Genomic DNA, 24918 nt, shown 5'->3' on the forward strand with positions numbered 1-24918 from the left:
AACTAGCTTTTAATCAACTTCATGACCCCTTTATTATTATTATTATTATTATTTGACAGGCAGAGTGGACAGTGAGAGAGAGAGACAGGGAGAAAGGTCTTCCTTTGCTGTTGGTTCACCCTCCAATGGCTGCCGCGGCCGGTGTACTGCGGCCGGCACACCGCGCTGATCCGATGGCAGGAGCCAGGTACTTCTCCTGGTCTTCCATGGGGTGCAGGGCCCAAGTACTTGGGCCATCCTCCACTGCACTCCCTGGCCACAACAGAGAGCTGGCCTGGAAGAGGGGCAACCGGGACAGAATCTGGCGCCCCGACTGGGACTAGAACCCGGTGTGCCGGCGCCGCAAGGCGGAGGATTAGCCTAGTGAGCTGCGGAGCCGGCCTCATGACCCCATTTCTACAATGACAGAGTGTGGAGGGTATTCTCTAACTCTGTTGGAAGAGTGGGCATTTAGTATAACCATAAAAGCACCCATTGTGATGCCCATATCCCATATCAGAGTGCCCAATTTTAAGCCCAGGCTGTGCTTCCCACTTCAGCTTGCTGCTAACACACACCTTGGAAGGCAAACAGTGACAGCTCAAATACTGGAGTCCTTGCGACCCACAAAGGAGACCCAGATTAAGTTCCAGGCTTCCAGGTTTCAGCCTGGCCCAGTCCTGACTGTTTTGTATATTTGGGAGAAAAACAAAAACAAAAACAAAAAAAAAACAAAAACAAAAACAAAAACACATGTAGTTGGGATGTCTCTGTCAATCTCTGCCTGTCTCTCTTTCAAGTAAGTTTTAAAAATTAAAATAAAGGCAAATTACATCAATTCATAACTTACTTGTTGACTTTGCAACAAGCTGAAGGACAGCAAGGTGATTCTGAGGGAAGAACACAGAACTGAAAGATTAGAGACCTAGACTGAGACTCATCCCGGTTATAATCTCACACTTCCATTTAGCTCACTCAACCATAAAGCTTACTCAATCCAATAAAACAGGATTGTAAGATCAAATTGAAGAATACACACCTCTACTAATGTGTTGTGTATAGGTACACAACAAGCCAAAGAAATTATGATAATGAGTGGTTTTTACTCATTATAGGGATTTTTATTCTTATGCTACCTCAGTTACTATGGTGACCTTCACATTTTGCTTTGAATACATATCATCATGAAAGGGTACAACAATAAGCTAATAGCTATTTATTGCTCAGCCTGCTATCCACACAGACTTTTCAGGTTATTTTAGCTGATGCTATGGAAGGCACTATAGACCTCTCACACTCTGACACCAACCCTTTCCTTTGTTTAATATTTTTCCCTTATCATCCTTCCAAATATTTTCCTGGTTATTGTCTCCCCCCCAAGCAGACTATATATTCCAGAAACAGTGGTTTCGCTTCCTTCTTTTTTGAATAAGCTAGGATAGTGTGGTGCAATAAGGCACATGCTTGGTGAAGAGCTACTTATATAAGAGAACATGCAAATGCATTCCCCTTAGAGATAGGAGAAAAATGACATTCTCAAAAGCACACTACAACACTACAATATACCATTTATTTATTTATTTATTTTTTGGATTCCGCAGTACAAGCTTTCACATGACATGTTTCAATGACAACAAAGAATATCAATCAAGACCTTTCACACTACATCTGCCAAGGATTAGCAACCTGGATGATTAAAAAGTAGGGGATTCCAGGACCAACAGACAGATCGACTGTTAGAAAAGATCCTCAAAATAAAATTTGTTCACATCTAAGAAATGGAATTTCATTCAGTTTCAGAATTCATTAACAATAGGTAGAGTCACAAATCAAAACCCACCTTTTTCACTGGCCAAGGTCTTGTCTTGGGAATGGGGCTGCTGGCCCCATACTGTCATCTTACCCCCAGGGGACTGCAGGTGAGGAGTGCTGGGTTATTGTCAGGTAGCAGGAGGGCCTTTGTAAGATTAGAGGAGGAGGGTGAGATTTACATCTACTGAGTGTCGTGTCAACAGCAAATGTGCAGGAGTTACAATGTCACCTTCTGATCCAACTTACACCTAACTAGAACATCCTGTAACAATTTTCTTCCTCCTAAGTGATGATAGACTCTGTTGGCCTAAAGCTGAAACTTGAGATCCTGGAGACACAATGGAACACACCAGCCTGATAGAATCTATTACCAGGCAACAAAGACACTAATAAGCTCTTCATTTAAATGAGAAATCTAGAAAAGAATGTTAATAAGGAATGGATTTTTGCATAATTAGATTTACATATACCTTCTAATTTCTAGCAAAGGGAAAGCTAATCTGGGAGGCTAAAATTTAATGAGATTAGTTTGAGGGACAGGGGTTGAGTAGCCTAAGTGATAGCCATCATTGATACTGGAAATCTTCTCCTGTGACATCAGTAGGAAAAAGAGTTGAGTGGAAGAATGATCAGATGTTCAAAGAAAAGCCAAAACAAATCCTACCTTGATAAAAGGACAAATAGGTGCTAAGTTACCTTCATAGCTTCCTTATCCTGTTGATTTGTCCTGTCGATAAATGCACATTTTAATGCTTAACACAATCTGCTTAATAAAACCCAAAAGAACTTTATACCCTGAAAACAGGGAATTCTCAGCTGTGATTTCATTTCAATTCATAGCATAAAAAGTGGGGGAAAGGGCCTTCTCGAATGCTTGCTTTCATTTATATCTTCTCCTATGTTCCTTAGTTTTCAACACAGAGTGTTAGAAATACAAACAGTGGTTTATGAATTCCATAGGATTGAGTTCTTCCAGTAATAGATTTACCACCGTAAAGTTCTCTCATTTCTTTTCTGCACAGGAACTCTGAGAGCAAGGAAAATTGCTCCACTCTAACAGCGATTCATTTCATTGTATGCTTCTGCCAGCATGACCCTAATGAGAAGAAGTCCAGACTTCAGTTTTGGTTTAGAATTCAGTGACAGTTTGATTGTGGGCTCAACCTTTTCTACTGCTTTTGGAAGGAGAATTGCATGCTGAATTAATGAGCGAGAAGAACAGAGCCTTGAGCCTCTTCCGTGTGTTTCTAGTTCTCTTCATTTTAATTGGCATATTCTATTTCTGTATCTTGATCCAAATTAATTTACAAATGATCTTTTTTGCAGAGTAGGATCCTTTAAAGGAACAATAGACATGGAAAACACTGGGAATCAGTGTCACCCAGGACTTCATTGATTTGTTCAGGTATGTCTTTTACCAACGCTTACTAACACAATCCTTCTTCTTTTTTTTTTTTTTTTTTTTTTTTTTATCCTGTCTTTAAATTCTGTCATACTTTCTCAATGCTTATTACTCATCTTTGGCCTCTCAATAAACACAGTGAACACTTTCTAGTTCTCGCTACAAGCTAATGCTATTTATACGTTAGAAATGCCAGATTCCTTCACAAGCCACTTGAGACCCAGTGGCAAGAATGAATTACCCTGAACTGTCTGTCTCTCTACTGACAGGTCTGCCTGAAAAGCAGCTTGCCTGGGGCTGAAGTCATTGTTATTTCACTATCTAAGAGCCAGCAAGAGACAGTTTTACAAATTTCTAACATAAGGTATAAAGTAAAATTCAACAGAAACGGGTTTTTCCTTTCTTTTGAATTCCTAGCTTTGACCAAATTAGTAGGGAATGACATATTTTGAATTGCTTAGTGTATATACTCTTGTATTTCTCTGAAATTTAATCTTACAATCATTGCTCTAGGGAGAACTACATTAAAGTTTATTGGCAAACACATTTCTCCTGATTTCCTTTTGTCCAAAAAGAAAACGGTGAATTAAGATTTAGCACACATATTAGCTTTTAGTATTTGGTGTCGTTTTTTACCTTGCATGCTCAAATGGCTATCTGTACCCTGTAGCAACCAATTATAACACATGTGCTGATATTGTACAATTTTAAATTAGTGGAATGGTTGAGCTGACAGCTTAAAGTAGAAAAAAAAAGGTTATTTTCTAGATTAATGAAATAGGATGAAATTTGAAATGACTATTAATGTAATCAAATTAATTTTTATCAAGTAATATGGTATCCATGTTCTTTTGTTTATCCTAGGAATAGATCTATCATATCCTGGTTATTTCAGTAATAATTACACAACTCACATGAGTATAATTCAAGACCATAAATGCAGCATTTCTTCATAATTTCTCTATGTCTTGGTTAAGTCAAAGGTAAACAACTACACATTTGAGATGCTCAAAGTTACCCACACTCCCTGGGGAGTGCCAAAAATAAATAGAATTTCCCAAACATTAGCTCTCAAAAACCTAAATTTACTTAACAAGTTCATGTTTAGGAAGACAGAATTTCCCACCCCAGTTGTAACATTTGAATGTAGAGAAACTGCAAATCTTGCCTTAATTTGGATTCGTAAAATGATCTCTTCTCAGAATGCTATCTCAGAATGCTTCTCAGAATGCTACAATTAGTAATGGTAAAAATAAAATCATATGGGGCTGGTACTGTGGCACAGTGGGATAAAGCCCGATCTGCAGAGCTGGAATCCCATATGGACGCTGGTTCTAGTCTCGGCTGCTCCTCTTCCAATCCAGCTCTCTGCTATGGCCTGGGAAAGCAGTAGATGGCCCAAGTCCTTGAGCCCATGCACCTGTGTGGAAGACCTAGAAGAAGCTCCTGGCTCCTGGCTTTGGATCAACACAGCTCTGGCTGTTGCAGCCATTTGGGAAATGAACCAGTGGATGGAAGACCTCTCTATCTCTCTCAACTTTGGCTTTCAAATAAATAAAAATAAATCTTTAAAAAATAAATAAAATAAAACAATATCAATAATAACTAGTATTTACTTGGTAGATTTTCTTTTATATTATCTTATTTAATTCTTCACAACCACATGAGTTTTGTGGGTCTATTTTAGAGGCAAAAGACATACATATCTATGAGATTTCCAGAAAAGTGACATTACTTACCACAGAGCAGGTAAACAGTGAATCTGTGATTCAAATTTAGACATCCTTAGCTTGGAGCCTGAAGTCTTGGATATAAAATATGTTCTTTGATCTTCAGTATCACAACAATAAAAAACAATTTCATAGATTTGCTTATATGTTCATTTTAAGTACTCAGTGTAATAGGTTTTTTTAATACATACTGGTAACCTAGCACCCCAACCCCATCCTCCTGAGTCAAACTTATCTTCCACTAAATCAACTCCTGTTAATTTCATTGTAAAATTTTCTCCAGTACATTCATTTCTCTTGCTCTCTACCATTAAAACCAAGTTCAGTCTATAAAGATTTCTCACTGACTTCTTAAAACGAAATGCTTTCTAAGAAGTCTCCCCAGAGTTGCTCAACAGGAGTCCCATCTCTCACTCTGGACTCTGCAATCAAGTCCTCTTTTCCAAACACAAATTTGACATTCAAATACCTGCTTACAAAACCTCTTTTGGATAAGCACCAAAATATTCACAAGGGTGTTAGAGGTCTTGTGTAATCTTCCCACTGAGAACCCACAGCTCTCTTTCATGCCAGACTAACGCTTTCCTCTTATCCAGTCAGACACAGGTTGTTCTAACCACAAGCAAGTTCCTGGCTACTCCAGCCACGTGATGGGCTCTTGTTTGCCCTCTGCCATGAATAAGTACACCCACCCTTCAGATCTTAGTGAAACTGTTATGAAAGAAACACAACTAAACAAAAACTGTTATCTGACCTTTGTGAATAGAGTCTTCTCGGTATTCCTGGTCAGATTGGTTGCAGGAGACACTACTGACACATGCAACTACTAAAATCCACCAATATCCATGTCCTTCAAACAAAGAAGCATGATATATGCATACAGGCTATACCTACCTCCCTGTGTATTAGCCAACAACTTACTTGATGGAGATGGTATTGTGGAGTAGTGGGTAAACCCCCGCAGACATCCCATATGGGCATGGGTTCATGTCTGTATCCTGGCTACTCCACTTCAGATCCAGATTCCTATTGATAGACTGGGAAATTCAGTGGAAGATGGCCCAAGTGCTTGGGCACACCCATGTGGCAAACCTGGGTGAAGCTCCTGGCTCCTGACTTCAGCCTGGCTCAGCCCCGGCCATTGCAGCAATCTGGGTCAATACACAGCAGATAGCTGGCTCTCCCTCTCCCTCATCTGACTTTCAAATAAAATAAATACATCTTTTAAAAAATATTTAGGGGGAGCTTCTTTGGTAAAGAAAATATTTATTTCAGCTTATAGTTGAAGTTACCTTATCAGGTAGGCCGGATGTGAACACTTGATGGAGGCTGGGCATGGCAGGTGCAGAGGCACATTAACAACATAAGCCAGGAAAGAAAGAGAATGAGAACCTAGGCCAAATTTGAACTGAAAAGATAAAACTTCTCTGGAGAAGCACCCACCCCCAGTGGATGCTCCAATGATCTTCCACTGTCTCTACCTCTCAGAGGCCATTACTTGATCAAATCTCCATTCTTAATCATAACAATATTCAACATTAAGATATCAGAGTTGAAACAGTTGTGATAGTTTTGGGAAGACAAATCTTACCTAAGCTATAACATCATGTATGCCTTAATTTATACATTTTATTTATTTGAAATGCAAAAAGAGACAGAGAGACAAGGATTTCCCATCTACTCTTCCACTCCCCAAATGACTCAACAGCCAGCTCCAGGCCAGGTGTGATACAGAAGCCAGGAGTTTAATGTGGGTCTCCCAGGTGATGGTCAGGGAGCTGAGTATTTAAGCCATCACCTCCTGCTTCCCAGGGTGCTCATTAGTGCGAAGCTGGGATTTGGAATTGAGAATAGAGCCAGGGTTCACACATAGGCACTCCAATATGAGAGGCAGGTGTCTCAAACTGCTTAACTGCTGTGCCCTTAACTGCCCTCCCACTGTATCCTTTAAATCATCTCTAAACGGCTCATAATATCTGATACAATAGTCATCAGTATCTAATGCAACAACACTGTGTTGTTTAGGGAAGAATGGTCTTTAAAAATTTGCACAAATTCTCTGATTGCATTTTTTAAAAAAAATTTATTTAAGTTATACATGCATGCCATGTATGCAGATTTAGGAACATGGTGATGCTTCTTACTCTCCCTCCCACCCATGCTCCAAATCTTCCTCCTCCCTCTCCCATTCCCACTCTTTATTTTTACAAAGATCTACTTCCAGTTTGCTTTCTGATCTTAAGGTTAACCCTACATTAAGTAAAGAGTTCAATGAATACTATGAAAAAAAGAAAGGAAAAGAAAAAAAAAAAAACACTATTCCTCAACAGAAGAGATGAGGGCTATAAACAATCATCGAATCTGAAAATGTCAATTTTTTTTACCAGTATTTCATATCTTTGATTGTTTGAATCTGTAGATACCTCCCAGTTGATACAGATAGCAGACTGGTACTTCAAAATCCCCACAACTTACATGCTCAGATAACTCTACTTCTCCCTTATTAGCACTTTTCACAGCTATGTACCTATGTAAAATCTCCTCTTCAACCATGTACTCTATGAGGAAATTGCCCCCAACTTTGTGACTCCCAGATCCAATGCTCATCCTGTCCATGATGGGCCCAGGAGAAGTATTTTTTGAATGAGTGAACACTACTGGGTAGCAACTAGTAGTGTTTTAAACCTTTGGACTTTCTGATTATGGACTAGTTAGAAGTTCTGATAAGACTAATAGTGACAACAAAAGATCAAATCCATATATTTTCTTCTACTTACAGCTTTAATTAAATCACAAAAGTTCTGTACAATGTGGTTATAATTCAAGTTATTTATGCATTGAATAATTGCTTTATTAACTTACAAATTAGTTATAAGTACTTTTCTTAAATTTTAAACATACAATACAGAGAAATTTTATTTTTTATTTTTATTATGGATATTTCAATAACTGTGGTTATGTATTTTCTTTCTATTTTTCCTTCAAACTGGTCAATGTAAATAAGTTGACCTATTTGTAAAGTACTGATGTTTCTCTTGTCATATCCAATCTGCTGTTAAATTCATCCCATGACTTATTTTTTTATTTGTTTTTTTTTTTTTGCCTGCAGATATCAATTGTTTAATTTTATAATTCTTATATATATAAATTCTTTGATTTATTCTTATCAATTCTCGGCAAGTCACGTTATTATTTAATATTGCATGCTTAAATTGTTTTAACAAGATTAAACAATGGACTGAAACTTTCACTATGTTAATGCATATTTGTTATTTCTTTAAATAGTCAAGGTAGTGAAAAATTAAAAGTAATATAAATTTCTCAATTTGAACATCTCTGTGAAGTCAGGTTACTTAATTTGAGAATTTTGCTTCTGTTTGTATGTAATAATTGACATTAAAATTCAATTTTAGCAAGGAGATTGAAAATCTCTTAAAAGAAAATTCCATTTTAAAGCATCATATTTATAAGAATCCTGCAAATGAATAAGAAAAAAATCTATGGTACTCTGTAATAACCTGTGAAGATGTTTATTTATTCTCCTTTATTTAAAAGCATTCAGTTGTCTTATAGAAAAGATAGCAAGAAATTTAATAAAATATCCAAAGTAGGAAAATATTAAAAAATTAAGGAAAGTTACAAATTAAAGCATAATGAAAAGCATTCACCAGTTTGCAAATATATTCCATGAGAAGCTACCCCTGAAGCTGCAGCACACACAGAGGCACATCCACATGTGCTACTGCACTTCACAAAGTTCACGGGAAATGGCAGTAAAAGATACACGTGTTTGGTGCGATTTCTGGCTGAGGAGCCCATGAGGGTATTTTAGGCATGGAAAGCCAAGACACTGTGGAAAAAAAAAAGAAAAGGACCTAAATGAAAGATCTCTGCGAGTGAGATCCCAGTGGAAAGAACGTGGCCATCAAAGAAGGAGGTACCTTTCTCTGAAGGGAGGAGAGAACTTCCACTTTGACTATGGCCTTGTCGAAATAGGATCAAAGACGGCGAGCTCAGGGGGGCTTCCATGGCCTTGGCAACTCATGACTAGAGCCTGGAAAGATTGCTGACGCCTTAAACAAGAGTGTCAATTTGTTAAGTCAATAACAGGAGTCACTGTGCACTTACTCCCCACGTAGGATCTCTGTCCTCAATGTGTAGTTCAATGTGAATTAATGATATGACTAGTGCTCAAATAGTATTTGGCACTTTGTGTTCTGTGTGGGTGCAAACTGATGAAATCTTTACTTAATATATACTAAACTGATCTTCTGTATATAAAGATAATTGAAAATGAATCTTGATGTGGAGAGGGAGCGGGAGATCGGAGGGTTGTGGGTGGGAGGGAAGTTATGGGGGGGGGAAGCCATTGTAATCCACAAATTGTACTTTGGAAATTTACATCTACTAAACAAAAGTTTTAAAAAATTGATGCATAGCTTTTTTCACAATATTCAGTTTACATTAACTTTTTGAAGACCCCTCATATGCATGGATTTCAAAAATATTTTGCTCCAGGGGCTGGTGATGTGATGTGGTGGGCTAAGACCAGGTTTGCAATCCTGGCATCCCATATGGGCACTGGTTTGAGTCCTGGCTGCTCCTCTTCCAATCCAGCTCTCTGCTATGGCTTGGGAAAATAGTACAAGAAGGCCCAAATCCCTGGGCCCCTGCACCCACATGGGAGGCCCAGAGGAAGCTCTTGGCTCCTGGCTTCGGATTGGATCTGCTCAGCTCTGGTTTTTGTAGCCATTTGGGGAGTGAACCAGTGGATGGAAGAACTTCTGCTCTCTGTGTATAACTCTATCTATTAAATTTAAAAAAATAAAATCTGTAAAAAATATTTTGCTCCATTTCTTAGAGAAACACTAAAATCTCCTAAAAACTTCTATACTAAAAATAAAATTTGAGAAAAAAAAGTGATTGTTGAAATCTATGTAATCCATAGTTTCCAACTAACTGCATAGCAGAGAATTTTGTTCTGTAGAGTATTTAATATTATAACCCAGAATCATTTGTCTGACCTTCTGTGATACATAGAACTAGAGAATCTTATGGGAATTATTAATTGGTTGTATGCTTTGCAGCAGCCAGTATCAAAAAGGAGAGCTGCTTGATTAAATAACTCCTTGTGTCAGTAATTTAAAAAGGGACTTGCAAAATGTTGGCTTTTATTATATAGGGTCTATCTTACTAAATTCTCTTGTAGCTCCTAAATGAGGTTGAAATCTATGAAATATTGCCCCTCTGAATTATTTAGGGTTGAATAGGTGCTTCAGGTACCAAAATATAGTTAAATTATTACAGTCAATTATTTAACAGATAACATAGTCAATTTAACTTGCAGAAACTGATTACTCATGAGAATATTTCTTTTCTTTTATGGCTTGAGGAAAAGGAAGTACATGCTCATTTATAATCTGCAAAGATGCATGAAAATACCAGAAAAGAAATGGAGCCGCCTGTTTTCTCCAGTCTTTTAGCTAAGATAAAATGAAATCCACATGAAATTTTATCACATAGGTGAAAAAGTTGATAGACATCTTTGAAAGTGGTTCTGCAGGATTATATATTAGACACTCAAATAATACATGATGTTATTGGCCATCTCTTGCATTAAAATCCTATGCATGTTATATGCATATTTACACAGAAAGATACATAGATAATATTCATATGGGAAATATTGTTTACATATTTGCATTTATATGCTTTTGTGTCGTAAGTATAAATATATATGTTACATATATGGATTTGAAGCATAGCCCTTCTTTTTTAATTCATTATCACTCCCAGCACTGACAAGCAATCATACTCGACTTATATTTCCCCAGGCAAATTGCTCTATCAAGCTCCATAATTATCTGTTAATATTTTCTACATATTTTACTCAGCCTTTCTTCCAACAGAAACACAAACTGAATGGATGATTCTCATCTTCAGTTTTGCAGAAAAAGAAAAAATGAAATGTATCAGCCAGTCAATTTTGCTGTTCCCTGAACTCTGCAAGATTGCAGCATCATGGGCTACACTCCCCTGCATGATGGCACAATCCTCTTTCCTTCCACATGCAGAAGATGCGTTCAAATCACAGCCCTCCACCTGAATCTCCTTTCCTCTGCTCATCTTTATTGCAATGACCCTGTCCCCAGAGCAGTAAAGTTACCTGCTTTTTGCTAATGAGCACATTCAAAGAAGTAGTCTTATTTTGTCACGTGTTAAAGTTCCTTTACTGCAGATAGCATTTGAGCCTTTCCCCCTCTTCAGAATCCACTGTCTTGAAAGCTATGTTTATTCTCACTCTTTCCATTTCTTTCTTTCTGGTCACCTTGAGTCTACTCTAATCTGGCATCTCTTAGGAGAGGGAGGAAGAAGAAAGGTGGGGGCATGGGCGGGAGGGAGGTTAGGGTGGAAAGTATCACTATATTCCTAAATCTGTGTATATAGGAAATATGTGAAATTTGTATATATATATATATATATATATATATATATATAAAATTTTTAAAAGGAATTTAAAAAATGGGAATAATGAGTTGCTTTTCAACCTCTTTCAGCAGTATTCAAAAAAGCACTTTGTTTTACATTGCCTTTCAAGAAGTTCTTGCTTGGCTTCTGTAATTTCTCCTCTGTTAAACTCCATCCTGTTGATCCCATTTAGATTCCTTTCTGCCGGCTCCTCCTATGACACGCTGCAGTTCATCCATACTTCTCAAGCCCTTATCCATATCTCTCCCTCTATATTTCTCTCCAGCCTCTAGTCACAGACCTTGCCCTGATTTCTTTACGGGGGCCACATTATAAATAGGCACCGTGCTCACTGGACACTCCCCCTCATTGTCTTTAGGGCTCCTCCAAAGCAACACAATCAAGATAATTTGTGAAAAACTCCAACAAATCCATCCTCTCCCATTGTAACCTATATGAGTAAGGGCTGTCCCCCTTTGGGGGCTGGTGGCTTAACTGATAAAGCCACCACCTGCAGTGCTGGCACCCCAAGTGGGTACCGGTTCCAGTCCTGGCTGCTCCACTTCTGATCCACCTCTCTGCTATGGCCTGGGAAAGCAGTAGAGGATGGCCCAAGTGCTTGTTCCCTTGATTCACTCACCAAATGGCCAAAACAGCCAGAGCTGGGTCGATCTGAAGCCAGGGTCAAGGAGCTTCTTCCAGGTCTCCCACATGGGTGCAGGAGCCCAAGAATAGGGCCCATCTTTTGCTGCTTTCTCAGGAGCATTTATCAAGGAGCTGGATCAGAAGTGGAGCAGCCGGGATTTGAACCCGTACCCATATGTGATGCTAGCACTGCAGCCTATGGCTTTACCCCCATGCCACAGTGCTGGCCCCTTCACCATTTTATTAAGCAACTAGTAATAGTGAGAAAACATAAACAGATCCTTGATGCAATGAGATTGCCATGTGAAGATTTTCAGCTTCAGCAAGAATTTTTCTGAAAGTATTCAAATCTTGTTTATAGAATGCATGAAATCTGTTATGTTGTAAATCTTGCTTCAAGAATTAAGTGCAAAGAGTATAACAGAAATTATTATCTAAAATATATTTAGTAACAATATAATGAATTGTAATTTTCTTCATTTGAAGTCTTTTTGATAAATTCAACTCTGGCTACTATGCCTTACATTAAAGTGAGTTTAAACCAAGTTAATAAGACGTTAATTGTGTAAAATTTGAATCCTTTATTCTACCACAAAATTTTCATTTCATGTATTTTACATTGTGTATTTTCATGCAGAACTCATATTTCCAAACACTTTGGAAAATTTATTAAAAATGATAGCAACAGTGAATCTCACCTGTTTGTTTCTGTCAGATGCATCAATAAATAAATAAACTACGCAAGGTTAGCAAAGGCAGAGGTTGCATGTATCTTTTCTTTTATCACAATATCTGCCATCCAGGATAGTGCTTTGCTATGCTCCGTCATCCAAAAAGTACTTAATTAGGGAACAAGTGCATATAGAGTAAAAAGTCTGATTCCCCATCTCCATATGGACTAAATGGTAATGTTACAGGTTTTTGGAATCTGTTCTATGTCTCACGGCAATGGAGAATTATAATGCAAATAATAATGGAGATGAGCAAAGTAAATGAAAGTAGATTTTTATTAAGAAACAGGTTCTTTTTTTTAAAGATTTTATTTATTTTATTTGAGAATTAGTTTGAAACAGTGAGAGGGAGGGACAGAGAGAAAGGTCTTTCTTCTGTTGGTTCACTCCCCAAATGGCCGCAATGGCCAGAGCTGCGCCGATCCGAAGCCAGGAGGCAGGCACTTCTTCCTGGTCTCCCACGTGGGTGCAGGAACCCAAGGACTTGGGCCATCTTCTACTGTTTTCCCAGGACATAGCAGAGAGCTGGATTGGAAGGGGAGCAGCCAAGACTAGAACCAGCGCCCATATGGGATGCAGGTGTGCAGGCAGAGGATTAACCTAGTGCGCCATGATACCAGCCCCAAGAAACAGACTCTTGCTTGCGAGGAGCGGTCACCAGGGTAGGGGTCCTCCAAGGTTTTTATTAGGATCTCATATAAAGTGAACATCAATTGATCAATGCTCTTACATAGTTTAGATACATTGGGGGTCTGCCTAGTTTTTTTCTATCTCTTGTGTGGTGGTCACGGTTCCTGACCACTTAACAACATTATCGTGCCAACCACTTGGGAGATGTGACGGTTGAGAAATATTGTTGGCAGGTTATGCCGACCTGATCAGGTGCTAAGCATTCAGACATGCTGCTTTGTGGTGTGTTCTGACATGATGCCAGAGCCTGGTTTTTCCTGTGGTTTACTATGAGTATGGGACCCATTGTGTTCCCTAACTTTCAATGTTTTCATGTTCTTGGGACAATGTCTTTCGTCTAATCAGCTGATGTCAGTTTTTACACAAATACCTTATCCCTATTCCTACAGGGACCCTTCCTAAGTACCTATTAACACTTCTAATGCCTCACAGTTACAATTTAAAGAGATATTTTATATTTCTCTCCAGATATTAAGTGTGTTCAATTCCTGAAAATATATTTATGTGTCCTCTGATAAATAGCCAAATTCTTTGATGATTTCTTTATTAAAGTAGAATATTTTTGAAAATTAAATTTGAATACTGCATAAAAATGAATCCTCAACAGTTATCAGTACCAGCATCAACTAATGGCACTGCTTAAACATGAGTTTCTGGGCCATCCATCATAGAGTTTCCAATTCATTAAGTTCAGGATAGAGCCTAATTTTGAATTTCTCAAAAAGCCCCAGGTGTATTAGTCACCTTTCATTACTTTCACTAACACACCTAAGGGAATCTTCTAGGAAGAAGAGAAATAACTTGCTGCGTGGGGTCAATATTCAAGTGGAGATGAAAAAGGATAGGATCAGTTAACTTCAGCAGTACTATATAAAACTGACCCAATCTCAATAGCAAAGAGAAAATAGAGTAGGGAGAAGTAAAACAAAGTCACTGAGGCCTATAGGATAACAGTAAAAGAGCCAATAATTATATCATCATAAAATATATTAAGATTGAAAGATCACGCAAAGCAATAATGGGTGAACACTTTCAAAATTTAGTGAAAGACAAAAACTTACAGAGTCAAGGAGCTGAGCAAACTCAAAACAGTATTACCTCGCCGGCGCTGCAGCTCACTAGGCTAATCCTCCGCCTTGGGGCGCCGGCACACTAGGTTCTAGTCCCGGTCGGGGCGCTGGATTCTGTCCGAGTTGCTCCTCTCCAGGCCAGCTCTCTACTGTGGCCCAGGAGTGCAGTAGAGGATGGCCCAAGTCCTTGGGCCCTGCACCCCATGGGAGACCAGGATAAGTACCTGGCTCCTGCCATCGGATCAGCGCAGTGTGCCGGTCGCAGCTCGCCGGCTGCAGCGGCCATTGGAGGGTGAACCAACAGCAAAAGGAAGACCTTTCTCTCTGTCTCTCTCTCTCACTGTCCACTCTGCCTGTCAAAAAAAAAAAAAATTAAAAAATAAAAATTAAAAAAAAAACACAAAAAACAGAAAACAAAAAACAGTATTACCTCGCAAAAATCATGCTGATACATTGTAATTAAACTTCAGAAAACTAAGGCCAATGGCAAAAAAGCTTAAGGTGGCTAGAAGAGCTGGCATTGTGGTGTAGCATGCTGAGTTGCCGCCTGAAACACCTGTACCCCATGTGAACTTTAGCAGGAGAGCTGGCTGCATCACTTATGATCCAGCTCCCTGCTAATGCACCTGGGAAAGCAATGGAAGATGGCCCAAGTCCTTGGACATTTGTCATCCAATTTGAGACTTGAGGAGAGTTCCAGGCTCCTGGATTTGACTTGTTCCAGTCCCAGCAGTCGAGACCATTTGGGGCATGAAAAATGGATGGAAAAATCTCTCTCTCTCTCTCTCTCTCTCTCTCTCTGCCTTTCAAATAAAATAAAGAATTCTTTTAAAAAAGCAGCTATCAGAGAGCATTGCACATTAACAAGAACAGCGCTGTGGCATAGTGGGTATAGCTGCAGCTCGCAGCGCCAGCATCCCATTTGGGCCCCAATTTGAGTCCTGGCTGCTCCACTTCCAATCCAGCTCCCTGCTGATAACCTGGAAAAGCATCAGAGAATTACCCAAGTACCTGGGGCCCCTACAACCAAGTGGGGGATCCAGTTGAAGCTCCTGGATCCTGGTTTTGGCCTGGACCACCCCTGGCTGTTTCGGCCATTTGGGGAGTGAAAAAGAGCATAGACGATCTCTCTCTCTCTCTCTCCCTCTCTCTCTCTTCCCTTCTGTAACTCTTTCAGAAAAATGTTAAGCAAAAGACAAAAATACATTTAAAAGACTATGAAATTCTTATTGGAATTCATGGAAATAAGACAGAAAGAGAGAAAGAAAGGAAAAAGAAATGAAAAGAAAAGCAAAGAAAGCAAGATAATTACGTGCTGCTAATATAGAATTCACTTAAAATTCAATGGCATAAAGAGTTTAGAAGTAAAATAATAGGACAACATATACCATATAAACATTAATGAATTAAAAGTAAGCTTGACTTTACTGAAAAAGAAGACTTTAAAGCAAGGAAATCTACTAATGGCAGAAAGGGACATTCCACAATGATAAAAGGATCGATCCATAAGAAAGCATAGCAATTCTAAATGTGCATACCAGAAACAGGAGAAACTCAAACTACATGAAGCAAAAAGTGATAGAGCTGCATAAGAAATAGACAATTCCACACTATATTTGGAACCTCAAAACTTCTCTATAAGCACTGATATGACTTCCAGAAAGGAAATGGGCATAAATATAGAAAAACTCAACACCTACAACAGCCAACAGAAGCTAAGTAAAGTAAATCAAACACTACACACAGCAACAACAAAAGACGTATTTATTTTAAGGACCCTGAGAGCACTGACAAAAACAGGCCATATCCTTAGGCATACAACATATTAAAATGAATTTGTCATGCAGTTGATATGTTCTGACCATAATAGATGGAAACTGGAAATCATTGAATAGAATATGGCAGGAAAATCAGTAAACAAGTGAAAATTAATCAGCACACTTCTAAATATTCATGGAACAAAGACAATTTTACAAGAAAACACAGCACATCAAAATGTAGGGGATGCAGGTAAAGGAGTAATGATAGGAAAGTTTGTAACACTAAATTTGTTATAAGAAAAGGGTGATTATAGCAAGTAAATAAACTAAATTTCCAACTCAAGAAACTAGAATAAGGTTAAAATAATTATAAGAAAGAAGAAATTACATACAAAAACATAAGGATAGAACTAATGAATATTGTGAAAAAGAAACAATAGAGAAATAATGACACAACAAATTGTTACTTTAAAAAAATAATAAAATTAATAAGCCTCTAATTAGATGGACAGAAAAAAGAAAATACACAAAGGATAAATACCAGAAGCATAATATGAAATATTGTAGCAGATCCAACAGCCATTACAAAGTCAGTAAGTGAATATAACCAATAAATTTCTGCTCGTGAGTGAAACAACTTTAAAGAGGAGTTCTGACTTTTTTAATTCAAAACTCCAAAACTCAACCAAGATGAAGTAGATCATCTAAATTAGCCTACACCCATCAAAGAAATTGATTTGATTATACAAAAGCTGCCAAAAAAGAACTCTCCAAGCATAAGTGGTTTCATGGGAGAATTCTATCTATTTGAAGAACTAATACCAATTTTACATATTTTTCCAAAAACAGAAGAGGGATTAATTTTCAGCATATTTATGAGGCTAGTGAATTCTTGAAGCCAAAATAACCTATTGGCAGTAAAAAAGAAAATTTTAGACTAATAATTATTATAAGTTTAAACTTAGCAATATTTAACAACTTTTATTTAATAAATATAAATTTCTAAAGTACAGCTTTTGGATTGCAGAGGCTCCCCCCCCCATAACTTCCCTCCCAACCACAACCCTCCCATCTTCTGCTCCCTCTCCCATCCCATTCACATCAAGATTCGTTTTCAATTATCTTTATATACAGAAGATCAATTCAGTATATACTAAGTAAAGATTTCAACAGTTTGCACCCACACAGAAAGACAAAGTGTAAAGTACTGTTTGAGTACAAGTTTTACTGTTAAGTTGCATAGTACAACACGTTAAGGACAGAGATCCTACATGGGCAGTAAGTGCACAGTGACTCCTGTTGTTGACTTAACAAATTGACACTCCTGTTTATGGCATCAGTAATCACCCTAGTCGCTTGTCATGGGTTGCCAAGGCTATGGAAGCCTTTTGAGTTCGCCAACTCTGATCTTACTTAGACAAGGTCATAGTCAAAGTGGAAGTACTCTCCTCCCTTCAGAGAAAGGTACCTCCTTCTTTGATGGCCTGTTCTTTCCACTGGAATCTCACACACAGAGATCTTTCATTTGGTTTGTTTGTTTGTTTGTTTGTTTGGCATAGTGTCTTGGCTTTCCATGCCTGAAATACTCTCATGGGCTGATTCTGATTGCCAGATCTGATTGCCTTAAGGGCTGATTCTGAGTCCAGAGTGCCATTTAGGACATCTGCCATTCTATGAGTCTGCTGTGCATCCCACTTCCCATGTTGGATCATTCTCTCCTTTTTAATTCTATCAGTTAGTATTTGCAGACATTAGTCTTGTTTATATGATCCCTTTGACTCTTGGTTCTATCATTATGATCAGTTATTAACTGAAACTGATCACTTCGACTAGTGAGATGGCATTGGTACATGCCACCTTGATGGGATTGAATTGGAATCCCCAGGCATGTTTCTAATTCTACCGTTTGGGGCAAGTCTGATTGTGCATGTGCCAAAATAACAAAATAATAGAATTTAACACTGCATAGAAAGAATTACATGTCATGATAAAGTAAGATTTATTTAAAGTAAACAAGGAGTATTCAACAATTTAGAATGCAATCCATTCCATCATATCTAAAATCTAAAGAACAAAATCATATGATCATATTAATAGATGCACATAAAATTTTACAAAATCTTACATACATTTTGATCAATTCTGAGCACCTTAACAGTACAGGGGGATTACTTCAACTTCACAAAGAATATTCATCAACCAACCAACCAACAAAATGCTCTAGCTAACATCATGCTGATAGTGAAATGCTGAAAGTATTGCTCTAGAATTTTGTACAAAGCAAGGATACTTGTTTTGTGACTCTGATCCTACTTTTGCTGGAAGTGCTTGTTAGTGAAGTACTGAATAGGCAAAGATAAATTAAAAAGGCATACTTATTGGGAAACCAAATATAAAATTGTCTTATTTTCAAATGCCATGATTGTGTAGAAAATTTAAAAAAAAGTTAACAGCAAATTCAGTAACTTTGCAACACACAATATCACCACACACACATGTGGATACACTCATACACAAACTCAGTCGCATTTCTGCACATTAGCAATGGACCTCCATATCCTATAATTAAAAGCAGTACAAATATCATTTTATTTTCTTTTAATTTTTAATTTGTATAAATGGAACAAATTTATGTATTTCATATACCAGTTTTAAGAGCATAATGATACTTCCCATCCTATCCTCCTTCCATTCCTCACTCCCACTCTCCCTCTTCCTTCCTTTCTTATTTTTCTTTTAATTTTTACAATGACGTACTTTCAATTTACTTTATAATCACAAGTTTAATTCTCCACTAAATAAAGAATTCAACAAGTGGTAAGTACTGAAACCACTAATCCTCGAGAGTATAGACAAGGGCTAAAACCAATAATCAAATCTCAAAATGTCAAGTTTGCATTTAAAACAGACATACAGTGCTTGCTGTAAAATTACTGGTGAAAGAAACAAACAAAAAACCCTTAAATAAACAGAAGCCATTAATGCATCAGTGGATCAGAAGATTCAACATAATAAGGATATAAATACTTCCAAACTGCCTTGTAGGCTGAATGCTATTCCTACCAAATTTTAGCAAGATTTTTGGTAGAGAGAGACAAATTTGTCTTAAAATTTGGAAAGAAAGGCACAGTTCCTATAATAATGAAAATAATCTTTCAAGGAAAAATCTTACAGGAAAAAAATCACTCTACCCTATATTGCTTCTTATGTAGCTGCAAGAATCAAAACAGGATGATGTGGACAGATGCAACATAGGTCAAGGAAACAGAACAGAGAACACAGAAACATGCCCCATAGAAATATACTCAACCCGTTTTTGACAGAGTTGCAAAAGCTATTCAATGGCACAATAATAGTGTTTTCAACATATGGTTGGTACTGGAACACTTGGATATTTGTAAGTCAAGAAAGAGGAAAAGAAACTCAACCTAAATTTCATACTTTAAAAATATTTTAAATCAAAATGTACCACAGGTTTATGAGTGATATTATAAAACTTTTAGAAAGACTATTGAAGAAAATGTTCAGGATCAAAGGGAAGACAGAGTTCTTTTCCAGGTTTTTGAAATATTTATACACAGTTAACAGATTACATGTGTTTCATACATACAATTTTAAGCCTATAATGATATTTGCCATCCTCCTCCTTCATTTATTTTTTTCTTTTAATTTTTGTGACAACAAACTTTCAATTTGATTTATTACCAGTGATTCAATCTTCCACTAAATAAAGAATCCAACAAGTAGAAAATAGTAAGAGTTGTTACAAGTAACACCAAAAGTCTGAGTCAATAAAAATTGATAAATTGAACTTCATCAGCATTAAATGCTTTTTTCTGTGAAAAAATGAAAATGATAAAAAGAAATGATAAAATAAAAAGCAAAAATGATAAAAAGACACTTTATTGCTTTGCAGAATGCATTTGCAAATAATGTTCATGGTGAAGGTGAAAAGAGTAGAAAATAGAATGTACAAGCAGTTCTCAAGATTCAACAGGAAAGAAGCAATTCTATTTCCAAATGGACAAAAGACATGAATAGACATTTCACCAACAAGGATATACAGATAGCAAATAGACACGTGGAAAGGTATATATTTTTTTGACAGGCAGAGTGGACAGTGAGAGAGACAGAGAGAAAGGTCTTCCTTTGCCATTGGTTCACCCTCCAATGGCCACCCCGGCCAGCGCGCTGCGGCCGGCGCATAGCGCTGATCTGAAGCCAGGAGCCAGGTGCTTCTCCTCGTCTCCCATGCAGTTGCAGGGCCCAAGCACTTGGGCCATCCTCCACTGCACTCCCTGGCCACAGCAGAGAGCTGGCCTGGAAGAGGGGCAACTGGGACAGAATCCGGAGCCCCGACCGGGACTAGAACCTGGTGTGCTGGCACCACAGGCGGAGGATTAGCCTATTGAGCCACGGTGCCGGCCTGGAAAGATATTAAACATTATTCATTAGTAAAATGTCAATTAAGATTACATGAGCTATCACCTTACATGTATTAGAATTGCCAACATTTTTTTTAAAAGTACAAAACTAAATGCATGTAAGGAAAAACAGAAACTAGGTCACTCTAGCATTGCTGCTAGCTATGTATGAAGACCATGTCTCTGAAATTATTTGGCAATTTTTTACAAAAATAAGTATGTAATTATCACAGGACCCAGTAATTTCACTCTTGGGCATGTATCCCAGAGAAATGAAAACTTAAAACATTCCCAGATCAAACAACACACAGATGTACATAGCAAATTTATTTGTAATAGCCTGAAACTGGAAGCCGCTTCCATGTATTTCAACAGTGAACCATTAAATAAAGTATAAGACACATGCTATGGAATATTTTTTAAAGATTTATTTATTTATTTGAAAGTCAGAGTTACACAGAGAGAGAAGGAGAGACAGAGAGAGAGAGAGAGGTCTTCCATCTACTGGTTTACTCCCCAGATGGCCACAATGGCTAGAGCTGCACCAATCCAAATCTAGCAGCCAGGAGTTTTTTTCTGGGTCTCCCACATGGGTGCAGGGGCCCAAGGACTTGGGCCATCTTCTGCTGCTTTCCCAGGCCATAACAGAGAGCTGGATTGGAAGTAGAGCAGCCAGGATTTGAACTGGCGCCCATATGGGATGCCAGCACTGCAGGCGGTGGCTTTACCCACTGCGCCACAGGCTTGGCCCCAAATACTATGGAATATTATTCAGCAGTACAAAGCAACAGCATGGATAATTCTCCAGAGGATTAGGCTAAGGAAAAATAGTCAGTCCCAAAATGCTATGTGCTATATTGTTTCATTTTTATAGTAGCTTGAAATGACAAAAATTTAGAAGTGATAAACAAATCACTAGCTATGGAAGCTTAAGGACTGATAGGGAATTACATGAGAGCAGAGGGGACAATAGCAAAATGGCAACATAAAGGATTCATGTAGTGATAGAATTATCTAGTATCTGGATTTTGGTAGTGAATGGAGAAAACTTCACATGTTATAAAATTGTGTATATCTGGATACATAGCCATACACAAATATGAAGAAGTAAAACTTGGATGTTGTGAACAATATAGATGGTTATCTCAGTGTCAATATCCTGGTTGTAATATTATACTGGCTATAATATTGTATTATCATTTTGTAAAATGTTGACAGTGGTGAAAACATTTCTTATGACTGCAAGTGAATCAGCGCTATTTCAGTAATAACTTCAGTTAAAAAATAAAAACAATGTGGCAGGCTAAACCAAAATTATTTTTCAGAAGATATACATGTAGTGGGAAATCAGTTGTTCTGAACCCAAGAATATAAGTGCAGTAGGTGGAAACAGATGTGTATCCAACATCACCCTATAAACACAAAACTTAAGCTGAAAGGCTAAGAGCTCTGTTCGAGTGCCGTTCAGTCACCCTCCCAACCTCACTTGGAATGCTGCACACGTTGTTCTAATTAGAGAGCCATTTCCTTTGCACAGATGTTTTCAATTTCAGCAGACCACAGTGACGTACAGAGCAACAAAAAGCCTTTCTCATCTTCAGTGACTACATATCTTCCCTTAGTCATAAGAGTTAAATCTATGCAGGTTTTTTTAACAAATGTATTCCAAGTACAAACACATCCAATGAAAGGATAACAGATAGCACTAGAAAAACACTCATCTTATTGTGTAAACTAAATAGTAAGACATTTATCACAAATATACTTACTGTAAAATAGAACTTAAAAACAAGTGCACATGGAGCAAAGCATAGTGACCTGAACTTTGATCAGGATTAATCAATTTTATAGGACATATGAAATGCAAATCATATCCTGTCATTATTTCTACTTCTTTATTGTAAAAATGATGACTGGTTGTTTCTGATTATAAAAAATAGCATACATCCAATTTAGAAATTTAGAAGCAAAAAAAAGTCAGAAAATAAACCCCAACCTATATTAATATTTTTTATCTTCTTGAAGTATTCATTTAATTTATTCAAGTGAATTATGAACATAGGTAGGGGACAAATCTTCATATCAGGCTTCAGTTTTTCTAGGCACTTACATCCCTGGCCTATGTCATGACAAAGGACTCATAGATTCTCATACAGTCTCACAATTCAGAATTCCTACCTCAAGGTGACTGTTTTTCTGACCTCCATACAATAGAATATTTTGTCTGTTTTAAAATTTCCCATAAATGGAACATATGCTTTTGTGTCCAGATGCATTATTCCAACATCAGGTTAGTGAAGCTTGTCCAGTTACTAGTAACAGCAATGAGCTTTCCCTACTGTGATGTATTCCGATGTGCTAATATACCACGGCTTCTTAACTCCTTCTACTTCTGCTAGATATGTAGGTAGTTTCCATTCTATTATGGCTGCTATGAACAATGCTGCTTTAAAATGCACATCTTTGCACCGACACAGAACTGGCCACATCCATTGGGTACATACCTGGAAATGAAATTACTAAGTTTAAACATACACGTTCATTGAGTGTTAATTGATGCTTCTGATTTATTAGAATGTCAATGTTTTCTAATTCTTTCTGATACTGGTAATTGTGTGTCCTTTTAATTTTGGTCAGTGTGGTCAATAATATTAAGCCAAAAAAGGAAAATAGTGAATCTAGACTGTTGTGTCTTATGCTTTACAGTCAACATAACATCATTATCTGTCTCATGAGTAATTTATTTATCCTCATGATATCTTTCCTGTTGACCGGTGTTAATTATCTTCACTGTAAGCTTGACTGACTACAACAAAAAGAAAATTCTAGAAGATGTTCACAAAAATATCTAAAACAATCACACATCACGGAATTTTAAAGTTACTTTTAATATCACCATGTTTGTGTATGTGTGTGTGTGCATGTGTGTATGTTTAAAATAAATTTTATATTCCATGAGCTAAGAGTTTATCAAAAAGTTGCAATACTTTAAGGGAGTTCTAACTTCTTAAAATTATTTACTTATTTTCATTTTATTTGTAGGCAGAGAGATGTAGAGATGCACATACACACACACACAAAGATAGGTAGAGAGAGAGAGAGAAAGAGAGAGAGATGCAGAGAAATGTTCCATCTACTGGTTAACTTCCCAAATGCCTGCAAAAGGCAGGACTGTTTGAGGTCGAAGCCATAGACTCAGTACCTAATCCAGAGGTCCCATAAGAGTAACAGGAACGCAAATAAATGTCATTCTTTATAAAATGTGCCATATCATTGATATGCTGTATTAAAAATTCCATTTATATTATTTTACATATTTGAAATGTATTGCTTGCACTTTAATGTACTTGCTTTTTGGCTTAGATATTTCTTTTTTTTTCCTTTCCGTGGTTTTGTTTTTACACACATATAACACATGTTCTCTGCTGCTCAGTAGTTCTTACAGGTCAAAGAGAATTCAAAGGGAAAATTTGAATTTGAATTTGAAGCTTAATCTACAAGAATATATTTCCTCAAATCATTCTCCTAGGGAAAGGTGGAAATGCAAACACACATTTCTGTTAATTTACAAATTCCAAAACTCTTGCATTCAATTCTGTAATCTAAGGAGAAGAGTAACTCTGAGTAATAAATGCTGCTGTTTAGTCACTCATGTTATTGTTCTACTCTTCATAAAAGGCACTGGTAATATCATTAAAGTCTTCAGTGGTCTTTAGAGTTGTATTTCATTTCATACTCCGTCTACAGTTTTGACTGAATGAACTTGGTCTTGGATTCTGTTTTCAGCACTGAGTGTTGCGGAATTAGTTACAGTTGCTTTCTTTGCTTTTGGTACTTTCTTGACTTAGAAATGCGGCCAAATCTACTTCTTCACTCATCTGGGGATATGGCAAAACCAATACTCTATTTTATTCCAGAAGTCTTCTGATGTTAACAATCTTATATATCTGATTAAAAATTGCTCAACCTCCACATTTTATGAAAACACTTTGAAATTATTTTAACCCAGTTACTTCTCCACTTCTATTTTGGTTGACAGAATACAGTAAGAAGAAAACAACAATAGACTTTTATTAAAGTTGAAAATGCAATCAATGACTTTGAATTCTGAATATTTTGTAAATAATTTTTTAAAAAAATTTAACTGTTTTCTGCCTATGAGATCAATCAAATATAATATTTCGTCTGAATGTAAAGAAAATCATCA

General features: G+C 37.3%; 1 long non-coding RNA gene across 1 annotated transcript; it reads left to right on the plus strand.

Moving 5' to 3' along the window:
• The first annotated feature begins 2695 nt into the window (after positions 1-2695).
• Positions 2696-4804, plus strand: LOC127487297 (uncharacterized). The gene is made up of 3 exons (XR_007914035.2): positions 2696-3030; positions 3118-3196; positions 4558-4804. It is a non-coding gene; the product is annotated as an uncharacterized lncRNA (long non-coding RNA).
• Positions 4805-24918: the final 20114 nt, after the last annotated feature.

Source organism: Oryctolagus cuniculus, chromosome 13 (assembly GCF_964237555.1).
Source record: "Oryctolagus cuniculus chromosome 13, mOryCun1.1, whole genome shotgun sequence".
Classification (NCBI taxonomy): Eukaryota; Metazoa; Chordata; class Mammalia; order Lagomorpha; family Leporidae; genus Oryctolagus; species Oryctolagus cuniculus.